The sequence below is a fragment of the Galeopterus variegatus genome, unplaced genomic scaffold (assembly GCF_000696425.1).
Source record: "Galeopterus variegatus unplaced genomic scaffold, G_variegatus-3.0.2 Scaffold5047, whole genome shotgun sequence".
NCBI classification, from domain to species: Eukaryota; Metazoa; Chordata; class Mammalia; order Dermoptera; family Cynocephalidae; genus Galeopterus; species Galeopterus variegatus.
In genome coordinates, this window is record NW_007731158.1 from 61,874 (window position 1) to 76,674 (window position 14,801).

Here is a 14,801-nt window from a genome sequence, read left to right on the forward strand (position 1 = left end):
TATCTGATAAAAGCTTTTGCTCTTAACCCTTAAAGCATGCTGCCTTTCAAACAAGTTAAAGACTAAAACATTGGATAAATGAACAGTCAATTCAGATAGTGGCTAAAGAAAATAAATGCAAATCAACAATGGGAGGGGACTGTTAGATTTTGAAAGTGGTAATGCATAATGCTGGTAGAGATGCATTAGAGACACAAGACAAGACTGTTTGTATACTGCTGGTAGGGCCTTTCTGGGAAATAGTTTGGTCCAATATATATCCAGATTGTTAAAATGATCATTTTATTATGTAAGCTAAAGAAAAATAAAATTTATTTTTTGTCCTTTCTGTAAGTGATCTCCAGTGTCTTAAAAAATCTAGCTATTTTACTAGTTATAGTGGTATGGTTGCTCACTTTTTTGTTTTTTAGAGATCTGAAGTGATTATACTTTTATTTCCTTCACTTTAAGCTGATCACGAAATTTCACAGTGATTTCTGGGGTGAGGACAGAAGGAAGGTGGTGTGAGGAATCATTGAGGCTGTGGCCCAGTTGGCCTGAGGAGGTCCCGGGAGGGTGGGCCTTCACTGGGGCAGCCGGAGGAGCACAGATTGCCCTGCTGGTAGGTAGGTGATGTTCTGAGAGCATGGGAGCTGGTGCGTGATGTCCTATGCAGCTTCCAGTTTCCACAGCTCAATCGGGCTGCCACCTGCACTGGCCAGGGAGTTGGTGATCAGCTCAGCTGCCTTGGAGTTGCCTCGGCAGAGATGATGGCTGCCTTCACTGCTGCTCAGCCTTTTCCACCACAAATCTGGTCCTCTCTGCTTCCTGCTGAGCCTCTTGTTTGGCCTCCATTGCTTCTGTGAACTCTTTCCCAAAGGTCAGATGTGTCAAGGACACGTCATCCAGGATGAGCCCAAAGGTTACTGCTTGCTCCATCAGGTCATTGCTCACCTGTGTGGAGACCATTTCCCTCTGGGTGAATAGTCCTCCAGCATCAAAGCAAGCCAGCACTGACTTGAGGATGTCTGTAGTGATGGAAGGCAGCACATGCTCATTGTAGTCCTCACTGATGCTGGTGAAGATGTGAGGAAGCTGGCTAGCAACAGGCCAGAAAAGGATGCACGGTGTGATGTTGACATTCTGTTAATCTTTGCTACCAGTGATGACTGGAACATTACGTGGTCTAGAGCAGCAGTCAAAGATAATTGGTTTCTGTACCCAAGGGATGAGAAAGTGAGTCCCTTCCCCTACCACAGTGTCCTGCACTCCGTGGAACTGGTCAAAGATGACAACTCTGTGCCCAGCGTCCACATTTTATAAGACATAGTTCACCACGACTCCTGCAGCAGGTAAGGCCAGGCCGAACTTGCCGATGGACTCAAACCCTTTGGCAGCCATGTTTCTTTCTGCTGGACCTACTCACACCTACTTCCACTCTGACCTGCACATGAATTCCCACTCAACTTTGAATATTCGAACTATTGAATTGTATGCTTTAAATAGGTAAATTGTGTGGAATATGAATTATATCTCAATAAAACTGTTATTTTAAAAGATCTAGCTATTTTAGCTATTGGGTGAAAGAAGAAAATAGTTTGTTTCTTTAAATCTTTGGATTGTTAAAGATATTTGAACAAGTTAGAGTCTTCCAATTTATGCTGCATTGATTTTATTGGTACATCTCATTTGATGCAGTATCATACGCCTACAGAAAGTAGAGTTAGTACTGAGACTATCTTAGTGGTCATAGGAGAGAGAGCTGATAGTCCAGCGAAGTCATCTCTCAACAGAAGAACTCAGAAGTTTTACAAGTTTCAGGTTTATCAAATTCAGTCTTGAGAACCACATGCTTGGGCTTTCAGAGATACTTTCCATCTTTATTTAAAACTCATGTACACACAAGCATAGTCTCTCCTTGTTGATTTTCATTTAGTATCTTTACCTGGGAAGAGAACATGAAGATATGGCCCTTGCTCTCTAGGGGTATGCATTAAAATGTTTTTTAAAAATAATTTTCAAGTATAAAGATGCATAAGCCAGGGTAAAAAAGCTCAAAGATTCAGTGGGGAGAAAAGCTCATGTTGAGATACTGGGCTGTTGGGGAAATTAGATCAATTAGATCAGCCTGTTCTGATGAATCACGATGATAATGAAGTGCGTGCCCATAGGGTAAATGGCAACTAGTTGAGCACCTGGCCTGCATCAGTGTTGTTAGTAGGAGATTGAAAAGTTAGTTATTCCATGACATGGGCATATTCCTCCATAAACCTAGTGAATTACGGATGTTTACTGATTTGAAATATTGAATATTGCCAAGAAAGACTTCTTTTGATCATCACTGTAGGGAAAATATAGGAAAGTGGTCAGGGCCCCTCAGATGTTCAGAATCTTGCTGAGCATTTGATATAAATATGCACGAGCGCCCAGGTGTTCCTTGGTTATTGTCAAATGTAAATGCACATGTGCGCCCAGGTGTCCTGGGTTATCGGATTTAAGTATAAAGGACAAATGGCTCTGATCCACAGCTCCCCCTGCCCTCAGGATGCTCCTGGGGAGTGAGGGGCAATGGACAGGCCACCACCACTGAGGACTGAGCTCATGCCGTCTGCCAATGGCTTTCAGGATCTTTCCCAATTACCTAGCATGGATCCGTGTGTGAGGGGTCTGGTGACCCAGTCTGTACAACGGGTTTGAAGGGTCTGTGAGCCCTAGCCCTAGCAATACAATTGGAAAACTTAGTATAACTAAAACAATGAAACATTTTGGCTTTAGTTATGAATTGCCTTAACCCTTAGCCTTACAATTGGCTACGTCAGCAGGATGCCCACAGTTGCCCTAGCCACACAATTAGTGTTGTCACTTAGCAATACAATCACTAACAAATATGTGCAGGTGATGCTCTAAGTGGAGGGTGCTTTGCCCTTGATAGATGGGGGAATAAGCAAAAATAGAAAAGTTGGCTAGTCATAGGGGAATCAAGATAGTCACGGTTTCGTAGGGATGACCAAAAGTCTCGATTTGCCAGGGAAAGCACATGTTTATGCCCATTGTCCTCACATAAGTATTAATTGTACGCCCCTTTATTCTCCAAATTGCCCTGGTTTGGACGATAAATTGTCATTTTACCATTTTGCAATTGCAAAACTAGCTGTTTTCTGACCCCCTCCCTTACCCACCCCTTCTCGCTCGCTCTTTTTTTTTTTTTTTCTGCTGCCAAGGCTGTGCATCAGGTCTTCAGGTGTCTTCGCCTAAGGTAGTTTGATTCTGAAGTGGTAATTCTGGGGCCATAGCAGCTTGCTGGTCCTTCCTTGGAACTAAAAGGTTTTCAGTAGATTGCCTTGACTTTTTTTCCCTTTTGAATGAAGCTAGCACTTCTAACTCTAAAATGTTCTACTTTGCCTCAAGTTAGAAACTTGAAAGGAGAGATTCTAAGTGTAAAAACTTTGTTTTTGCCCAAATTCTCTCTTCTTCCACTCTCATGTACATAGCTTCTCAGGAACTGTTGAAAAAGAAGTTTGGGAGCTCCAATTTTTAAATGGTGATTGTTGGATGTCTTATAACTGTTAGAAAGGACTATTTAAGGAAATAAGTACCAGTATTCTTATATATTTATGTAATTTTTAATTTTTGATTTTCCATGTCCCTTTCAAGTTTCAGAGCATATTTATCCAAGGAATCAGGAGTTTTACAAAATCATTTCGGGAGTTCAGTTTAAGATAGCCAGGGGGAAAAAATTGCATTTAATTAGCACTTGCTTATATAATCTTGAGCTTTATTCTCAATTTGTGAGAATAAACAGACATATGTGTTCACACTTTTTTTTTCTCATGTTTTTTCCTCTGCTTAACAAGACATTTCGGATCTCCAACCGCAAAAGTAGGTATGCAGAGTATATGTAAGAATAAAAGACAGCACCACTCAGTCTTTACTAGACCAGTTTGACCCTCTAGAAGGTTAAGAGGAGATATGTCTGAGCCCTGCCCTTCAAGCTGTTCTTCTTGGGGCGGAGGACTGGAGCAGTGAAGCTGAAGAGGTAGCCCCTGTATTAATTGGAACTTTTTCTTCCAACAAAGCAGGGATTTAGAAGAATTCTGTCTTAGGGAAGAGTCAGAGATGCCCCGGGGTCTCAAAAACAGTTGGAACCAGAAACACGAACAACATTAAGATTGTCTATTTCCTACCCCCTTTCTCTGTTTGCTCACCCTGTCTTCTCTGTGCAGACCAGCTGTGTCCACCTGACAGAAAATCTGGTTACCTGCGTTTCATGAGTTCTATCATGGCACTTCAGTCCCTGGATAGAAACTCACCTCCCGTTCAGCATCAAGCTTGCCTGTCTCTGTCGGTTACTTTGCTGGGGCCAGTGGGGGTATGGTTTGTATAGGACTACAGCACCTCCCATTGGAACTATGTGAACAGTGCATGTGGGGATGGGGAGAAGTTGCCAGAAGGAAATGGTGCTGGGGGTGTTTTATACAGTGACCCTACGACCTTTCTGAGGATTGTTGGGGTTCTCTCATCTTCCCATCCGATTTGTTTAGGTGTCCAAGATAAAAGCTAAACAACTTCTTGGTTATTTGTTGGCCATAGGCCACATATTCATTCCTACCTATATTTATTTTGTCATTTATGTCTCATTTTAGCCTTAAAAACAGGAACTCTTTTAGCACCTCTGGCCACAGATGTTCTCAGGGCCTGGGGCTGTCTGTAAAGGACTGGACCACAGGATCCCAAGAGCACTCCACCCCTGCCTAAAAAGCCACTCATACTTATATTCACTCAGCCCTCCCAGAAATACAGAAGGAGGGACTGGAAATATTTGCTAACCAGGGCAAAACATTGTTCTGCATTATTAGCCTTTGGTCTGAATCACTGATATTTGTTGATTGGGTAGCATTTTGTTTTATCTCATCATTCTTAGCTTGTTTTCCATTTGCATTGTGCTCTTTACCTTTTACTTCCCCAACTGCCTCCAGCCCCACTTGTATTCTTGTTGCTGTCCTTAATTTTCTTGTAGAGATTGGAGTGAAATGTAGAATAGTGGTTTGCAAGTACAACTCAGCCATTATTTTAGTTTCTGAATGGCATTTTTTTATACTAGTTGAATATATGAGGGGTCTTCAAAAAGCTCATGGAAAGATTTGTGTTATCTTTTCATTTTTCCGTGAACTTTTTGAAGTACTCTCATATTTTGTATTCGTGGTTAAAAAATATTCTATAAATAGTGTCTATAATGCCTCACACATATTAGGGAGTTGAAAAGTATGTTGAGTAACTTGGGAATATTTTTATTTATCTTTGCTTATCTTTGCTTTATTTATCTTTGAGCTTTAAACAGGCATCGCATGCTGGAGTAGCAGGGGCTTTTTGAGAGATGGAGGAGCTGTGACAGCCATCTCTCATGCTACAAAGAAGGCCTGAGCCATTGTTACTCACAGATGGAAATTATTTGACTCCCAAGAAAAATGATTGAAGTCCCTTATTTTGCTCTACACCATACATGTTGATTGCCTTGATATGCTTTCCCTATCTGACTTAATTGAGTAATTTCTCCCCCAATGAGATGTACCCTTGGCATTGTTACCTCTTTCCACCTCAGCAAGAAAATTGACATGCTAGATTTTACAGTATTTAACAAATTTATCATGGTGGTAAGGTTAAAAGCTACACCCTCATGCTAAAATCAGGTTTTTTTCATGTTCCTTGCCTATCATTTTAGGGAAATGGAGAAAATTGGGGTTATGTTTCCCCTTTTCTGTCCCATCCTCCATCCCACCCCAAAGAATTAGATAAGGAACAGTAGAAAATAAGGAAAGACAAAACGATTCCTGGCGCAGGGTTAGTACACAAACAAATGCATGTCTTTTATACTAGGTAGATGGAGCCCACACACTTGGCTTTGAATCTGAGTCGCTAGAACAAAGAAGTAAACAAGGTCATTTCCAAGTGTTCATGAAATAAAAAGCAAACCAGCTTCTTAGGAGATAGATGCATAATTTTTTTCCAAGAATTGAGAACCCTGTGAATTCTTTACTAATGTGGGCTCTGGGTCTCTAGCATACTTCTCTCAAGTCTCTACAGTGTCTGTAAAAGTGAAGTACCTGAGTTCAAGTTTAAGATATCCTAGGATAAGACATATAAGATAATATTAGCCTAGAATGCAGTCCAATTAAATCATTAGTTTTTTGATACTCTGCAGCCATGGAAGCAGCTGTCTATAAATATTCATTCCACTGAATTTTATATTAAAATTGGCTACCAAATTGGTTAGACCGTGGTGCTGGTAACACCAATGTCAAGGGTTTGTATTCCCCTACTGGCCAGCCAAAAAAATAAGCAAGTAAATAAATAAAATTGAGTACCAAAGAGGTCTAAGGTTATATAGGCTCTGGTAACTGCTCTGGCTTTAACAATTCGCTGAGCTGGAGAGAAGCCCTAATATCTGCCTTGGAAAACTGAGAAGTTTAACCAAGATTTGATTTCAAATGTAGTTATGTAAATTGACTTGGAGTCCAGTCAGTGTTTTCTTCAGAAAATAGTTCTGTGCCCAACATGCAGACATGTTTAATGGACATTGCTTAATGTCATGAAATAGTAGTTTTAAAACAGTTGTTAAATTTATGACATAGAAGCTGAATGTGTAAAACCGATAGGAGTGAGATATTGAGGCTGGAGAGAAGGTGGATCTTCATGTGCTACAGACCTTAGGTAGAATAAGGCTTAAAAGCCACAGTCAGAATCATGGCTAATGTCATTTTTGTCAGAAAAAATTTCAAAGCCTGGATCACCAATCTCCCACTGTTATGTAACAGGCTCACCCTGTTTTCTACCCTTCCCCACAAGAACATGTTTAGAAAACCTAATTTTAATCAACATAACTTCCTGTTCAAACCACTATGATTCTGACAGGTTGGCAGTATGGTTAATAGTAAACCCAACATTTGGGAGACACAGTTAAAAATCAGGAAGATAGATTTTTGAGGCTTGCACACGAATGATCATATCTATTTGTATGATTTTTGGTAGATTACAGAGCACTTTTTTTTTTTAAAAGATGACCAGTAAGGGGATCTTAACCCTTGACTTGGTGTTGTCAGCACCACGCTCACCCAAGTGAGCCACCCGGCCATCCCTATGTAGGGATCCAAACCCATGGCCTTGGTGTCATCAGCAACACACTCTCCCAAGTGAGCCACGGGCCAACCCAAGAGCACTTTCACAAATATTTTATTTAGTCATCACAATCAATTTGAGTATCATTCCACTGCTGAAATAGTAAAGGAAAAATGAAATCCCATGCTCAAAATTTTTGTTGCAAGAAATAAATTTTTAATGTAAGTAAATATCTGTTGAGCTCTTCCTGAATGTTTTGAGGCCTCTGACTAAAACTTAACTTTTTATGGTCCCTTGGATATAAAATGCTTTTGAGATTAAAAAGCAAGTTTTCCAGTTTGACTGTACTGTGATGTCAACACTTACCTGGAAAACACCACTCCATAAAGTGTGGAATGTTCTTTGAGTAATAAAAGTAGGCATGTGGTTATTCTGTAAACAGCACTTGGGTTTACAGTGAGTTTTTCACTTTCTGCCTTTCTTTTTACTCAATACTTTATTACCCATCAGAGCTTCATGAAATTACAAAATAATTTTTATTCCCTTATCATAGTTCAGAGTGTCGCATTAGGTCTCCAGTCAATTGTAATACATTTTCTGACTCTTACCCAAATTTTTCAGTCTGTAAGACACAGTTCAAGAAGCCTTTCCTCAGTTGAAGTCTGGGAACTTAAGTGCACAGTGTTCTATCTGTCCTCTGAACTTGCTACCCATATCACTTATTTGGGGTTTTTCATACATGGTCCAGTGGCATGGCACGTATTAGTCTTCAACTGATTGAAGTCTCCTTTTGTTTGTGTGCCTGCCTCCCCAGCTGTATTCTGAGTCCTCACACTACTAGCGAATATGTACAACTTCTTACTGTACTTACGTTTTAAGTTCTCATCTTTTGGTCCACGCACTGAGTTTTGACTGTATGATGGGGAACTTCTTCCTCTGAAAGTGCAAGCAAGAGCTTTTATATTTGATCATTCCAGTCAGTTGACAAATGAGGTTCAGTTACTTCCTCTGAAGTGAAACATTTTTTAGCCTCATTATTTCATCCAGAATTTTTCTCTCAACCCAGGATCAAACCTTCATATGCCAATTTGTGTATTGATTTAGAGGGGTGGAAAGGATACGTTGACTGGTTAGGAGAATTCTCAGAGAAATCATCCTTGAGTAGAATGTTCTACATAATCCTCCAAAAGGTCATGAAGTTGTGCATTTTGTGACTCTAAATACTTCTGCTGGAAAAAGTATGTTTACACTAAATACCACCATACAGCAACCTTTGAGCAGTTGAAAAAGAAAACAAACCTTGAAATCTCCAACTATGGTGGTTCAGCTGAGGCTGGTTTTGTGGCATGTTTGTGCTTTTGTGGGCATTTGGCCAGTACAGAAATAGCAATACTTGGACCTTGAAGGAGAGTGATTTTCCAGGTTTATATCTGATCCTGTAGAAATAAGTTTAAGGCTGTAAATTTCAAGAAGAAAATTGTTTTTTTTTTTCCAAAATGCTGTTCTTTATTGGAATGAGTAAGAAGAAAAAATAAAAATCATTTTATTATCTTTGGGTGTAACTTTTTAGAACAGTAGCATTTTAAATCTACCTTAATTCTTTGACACACAAGTAATTTTCTAAAAGACTTTCTTGTTTTTTTGCTTGTTTTTAGCCCTTTATCTTTACCTCTCTCATTGCATTTTGTGTGTGGGGGGGTGTACAGTGTGTTGTTTCAATACATGCATATCCTGCACAACCGTTCGTTTAGATAGATAGCAGAGTTTTATCCCCATTAATCAACCCTAATCTTTTCTACCCCCACCCCTCCCAGCCTCTGGTAACCATTATTCCACTTTTTTTTTTTTTTAAACATACAAAGATTGACTTCCTCATTGCAAAAAGAACTCTTAAAAATACATTAGAAAAATCTAAGCAGAAATTTGGTGAACAACACAAGCAAATAAGTCACATGCCCCCAAAGGAACACACGTGGTTAATAAGTACATTCTAGGATCTGGTTGCAGACAGGGGCGGGGCTGGCCTGACCCCCATCTCTGGATCCCCAGCATGGGCAGGTTCCATTGTTGGCCTGGATGTGCCAAGGCTTTCTTTCTATTTGAACTTTTGTTTCAAATTTTCTCATCCATTTATAGTTCCAGTTTTGAGTTAGTCATTCTTTCAAAGGAATTATCTTTTTAAAAGAACAGGATTGGCTATTTGCTTTTCTTATTTACCAAAATGTGGGTGAGACCATGATGTTTGCCTATAATCATATGGACTATGTTTACTTACACAGCCTTGTGGCAAAGTGAGTAGTAAATTTAACCAGAAGAAAAATAGATTTATAATTTTGTTCTTGAAGATTGATGGCTTCACATTTTTATAACGCAGACATTTATTAACCTTTTGTATTGTTAAAATACAGAGCTAATTTGCCTAGAAATGTTCACATTTTCTGAAACTAATTTTAAAAATATGATAATGTAGCTCTTAAATCCTTAGGATATTGGCTGGTCAGACCACATATGGAGTGTGGGATCCAGTTTGGAATACCACACTTTTTGAGAGGGACAGTGACAAACTGGAATGCCTGGAGAATAACTGAGAGGGTCCCCTGGTTGAGTCAGCTCCCCCAATGTTCATCGTCTTTATCTGTAACAAAACTACAGCTGGATAAATTTTACAGGAATTTGGTTTCCACTATGCTAAATATAGTGCAGATTGAATGTGGATATATGAATGGCTCTTGCTCCCAGACAGCTCATGGGCTAGGGTAGAGATGGTAATTTATACATTAACATGTCTGATTAAATTGTTCAAAATGCTTTGAGTTCTTTCTTCATGACATCTCTCATTTTCACCTCACCTCAGTCCTAGATGGCTCGGTGCTTAGGACATGAGGATACAGGTCTACCTCAAGATCTTATCTGATGGCCACTGAAATGGCTGCCAGGTCTGATGGTGTATTTTGTCAACTGCCAGTTCTAATATTTGTCTCCGGCTTGGCTTGGACTGGGATGAGGTCTAGGGATGGGGATTCTCTCATCATTAGTTGGAATCCATTTCTAAATGGCATGTCTATAAATTGAATTTTTAAATATACTCAAATCGTAGGCCTATAATTTTGAAAAATGTGTCAAATAAGTTTATGTAACGCCAGTACTTATTAAACATGTATTTAGGTAGATATTAGGTATATATTACCATATATAAAAAGTATACTTTGCATCCCCAAAATAACTTAGTTGGTGATTAACTGGAGAAAAGTCATTAATTTATATAATGAATTTCTTGATTGACTTTTTTTGCTGACAACTAAGTGGTGCTATAATGAAAGTAGCCCCCCGTTGTCAAACTGGGTAATATAGGGAGACTTGTTAAATGAGGTTCTACTAGAATGGCTTATTTCAGAAGAATATACCATTATTTAATTGTAAATAATGTTTGATATCTATAAATATGGAATCTTGCATTCATATTAAACATACAGTTGCAGGCCTAGTAGGAAATCCAAAATTCATGAAGGAAAAGATTTATAGATAAAGCTTTGTACATTAAGTGACAAAGTTGAAATGCAAATGGCAAACTAGAACATACTTGGGGGGGGGGGATCCAAAACAGCCAAAGGATAATATTCATAATTATACAATATCTTACAAATCAGTAAGAGAGACTCCAAATCTAGTTGGCCTATGGGCAATAGAGATGTACACACAATTGAAAATATGTTTATTGTCCTCAGTGATCAGCAAATTCAAATCAGAAGAATTGATCAGAGGGGTAGGAAGAGGAGGAGGTCAAGAAGATAGAATTTTTTTTATCTGGCAGATTAGCAAAAATCAAAAGGATTGATAGGGCCAAATGTTGACTAGTTGGTGAGGAAATGGCTGCCCTTGTGTAGTGTTGATGTCTTTGCAAATTGGCATAAGCTTTTGGTATGAGTTAAGAATCTTCATGTTTTTTGTCTCTCAGACTACTGCCTTTTCTGAACATCTCTCAGAATCTTCATTTTACCCTGGTATCTGGCATACAGAACTGCACAGAACATTGTGTGGTCTTTTTGTGGCCAGAGCAGCCCTTTATTTAGTCATTCCTTATGAATAGCTTTCTAAGGTGGGCAGCTCAGGGTTCATTTCCTCAATTTTTGTGAAGATAAAGAAACTGATGTAAGTTCTGAGTCAGATAGTTTGACAAGCAGTGCAGTTTCTTTTCCCCCACTCACTTTATATGTCCAGGGACAACTGGGCTAGTACCTTAAGACAAAGTGAAACTGGGTAGTCTGCACAAGAAGGAAGGGATGTATATAGTAACTCCTTAGAAATAAGACCCAAAGCATTGACTTGAAATAATGACAGAATAATCTGTCCTTTGGAGAAGTGCTGCAATGAACCCCTGCTGACTCAGGAAAGAGCTGTGTTGGTCTGACAGTTTCCACTATGAAGAAAGTATATTTGCCTTTATAATTAATTTAAAAGACATTAAATGTATTTTCTGTGAAATTATTGATAAAAATATTGAAAGTTTTGCCAAGCTACATTTTACAGAAAATTGAAACATAAGGACATAGACCTTAATATTTTAAACTCACTTTATTTATAATGTTAGTAAGCTCATTCAGAGATTGATATTCATTTGGTCACAACTAGAAGAAAGTCATTTAGAAGAATACTCCTTGTTAAAAAAAAAATAAAGAAAGAAAGAATACTGTTGACAGCAACTTTTTTTTGGTCCTGAACAAACTATGTTTCTTTTAAACAACGAAAGACATTTGACAACTGCTGCTGGAGCCAATACTCAACTGGGGCAAAAAGCAAATATATAAGGAGAAGACTTTGTTGTTGCAAAAGTCAGAAATTGCGTGTGTGTATGTGTATGGGGGGGGGGTTGCTATTGGAACATGGTGAATGAAGTCACAGAGCTCTGATACCTGATACATTCTTAACTCCTAAGAGTTACTTAGCTTTGTTCAGTTTGGTTAAAATACTTCCAACCATATCTTTAAGTAAATTCTGGAACTGTTTAAGTGGATGTTTATACATGCCCTACCTTGTACACGAAAAGATTTAAGGCAGCTTGAAATAGTCTATTGTACTTAACTATCATAACTTTAATCTTTGAAATCCATAATGACTGCATGGTACACTGAAATTACCACAGTTAAACTTTACAATAGTAGTGTGATTCTCTCAGTAAGTATTTGAGGTTTAACATGAAGTTTCTGTTTGTAAAATTAACATGTAGCTTTTTATAAGAGCTGTTGCTTTTTAGAAGTCCTTGTAAAATTACTTTTCTCTAAAAAATCATGTACTAAAGTAAAGCCCTCTTTCTCCTATAAGCAAATATATTCCACTTTGTTGGTCGAATGAAAAATGAACTTTACCATTACTGCATAGTTCATAAACATTCATAATTTGACATTTCTCACGTTTAGTATAAGTAAAAAAAACTTTCAGAGATTAACAAAGCATTTTTTAGCAGAACACAAATATTTGTAAACATTTCATTAAGTACTCATTCTGTAATTCATTCAGAACAAAAGCTATTAATTGAAAATATTTTTCTAAACATTTAGCTTATGGTAATACTATTAAAGATAGGTTAGCAAAAGAATTATATAATACTTTAATGACAAAAAAGAATTAACAGTCCATATGACATGCATATATAAAAGGTACATTTAGCTTTAGGATCATGGAAAATGTTCTACTAACAATGGTCTACCCTCACCTAAATTCTTAAAAGGTTAAAAAGATTTGAAATCTTTGAAAATCTTTAAAAAAATATTCTGGAAAAAATGTAGGCATATGTTTAAAAGAGCTTCATTTTAATTAAGACAGCATTTTCTCAGAGGATGAGTGTATGGAGAAGCTCATGGTCATCCAGACCTACACATGTGCCCCACAGACTTGGTTGGTACTGGAAGGTAGTTTACAGAATTTGTAACCTGCTCTCTATGCAATGCATAGCTGAGATTTAATAGAAAAGGAGTTTGGGTTGTCAGAGATGAACAATAAAGATCTTGAAAGCATATGAAGCAGAGGTATGGGCCAAACTTTTAAAAAATTTTTAAAAAAATTTGTTTTTTACACATTATTACCTTTCCCATGCTGTAGAAATTCACTCTGTCACAGTACTAGAGACCAGATGTCTAAGTAATGAAAACCGATGGTAAATTTTGAGTCCTAGTTTACTTATCTATAGAACCAAAATAATAGACTTTCTCTGAGGAATGAGGGATCAAAAAGTGTCCCACTGTTTCTTTAACAATCAAAAGAAATAGTTCATTCTACAGTATTCTACAAGTATGCACCACACACTATTTTAGTTTGGGGGATACAACAGTGAAGGAATGAAACCAACAATGTGCTTGTTTCCTGAGACTTAGTAATAGAAAAGGGAGACAGATAGGTAAATGTCAGGTTGTGCTGGAAGAGAATGAAGAAGGATAACGAGATGAGAGCGGGAGAGAGGTACTATTTTGGAAGCAGTGATCAGGGAAGGCCTAATTGATAGTGTGATTTGAGCAGAAGTATTAGTGAAATGAGGGCTAAGAGTCCATGGTGTTTTGGGCTAAGAGCTCTTCATGAACAGTATGGAGGATGTGCCTACACTTGGTCCAGGAATGTCAAACCAGGAGTGTAGACGAAGCCTAGAGTGAAGGAGATGAGAGCAGCGAGGAGCGATCACAAGGAACCTTGTAGGTTTGGTCAGGAGTTCAGATTTTATTGAGTGAAATGGGAACTCAAGGTGGGGTGGTGGGGGTTGAACAGATGGTTCTTTGTAAATTGCACATGAGAGATCTTACATTATTTTAAACATTGCTCCTACTACCACTACCAGTATGGTGGTTTACCATCTAGGCTATAAAAGAATTTCAGTATGACTCCTCCATTGCATCCAGTGTTGACCGTCATGGAGTCTAGTCAAGAAAAATTAATTGCAAAACATACTTCAGTGTCTTGTATGTTCTTGAACACTTGATTTTGGTTTTGACGTAATTGATTTAGAGCAACATATTTGGCAGCATTAGTAATTTACCAAAGGTTCGGCTGCTTAAAGCTACTCATGGTTTATTTTTATTTTATTTATTTATTTTTTACTTTGCTGGTCTTGCTAAGGCATCACATCTTAATAGGAGCTAAGAAGGGCATACATCCCATCCATCCAAGAGCTGAATCAAGACTTTTATATGCAAGCTTAAAAAGGATAAGACTGTGGGCCGGCCCGGTGGCGCACTGGATAGTGCGCCGCTTGGGAAGCGCGGCGGCTCTCCCGCCCGAGGGTTCGGATCCCACATACAGACCGGTTCCCACTCACTGGCTGAGCGAGGCGCGGGAGCAACACCGAGGGTTGCGATCCCGTTTCTGGTCCCAGTCCGGTACGGGGGCGACACCGAGGGTTGCGATCCGTTGCCGGACACGGAAAAAGACAAAAAAAAAAAAAGGGTAAGACTGCTCGTTTTATTCCATTTTATATTACTATCCAGTCTGCAGATAGATACCTTATCTGTCCATTTTGATTCTGGAAATAGTAGTCATGGATCAGGTTTTAGAGGTAAGGGGAGGTGGGGGGAGCTATCCCCTACTACTATTTATTCAGATTTTACCATATGTAGACTCTGTCCTAAGCACTTAAAATCATGTAATTTAACTCTTACGCCACATTGTGAAGTAGCTGTCATTTTTCGAAATAAAGAGATGAGGAAAAGGGGATTAGAAAAGTCTAA

The 14,801-nt window shown here is 38.6% G+C and overlaps 1 pseudogene; it reads right to left on the bottom strand.

The window, feature by feature from the left end:
• Positions 1–563: 563 nt before the first annotated feature.
• On the bottom strand, positions 564–1,380 carry LOC103604243 (annotated as a pseudogene).
• Between the last annotated feature and the right edge of the window lie 13,421 nt (positions 1,381–14,801).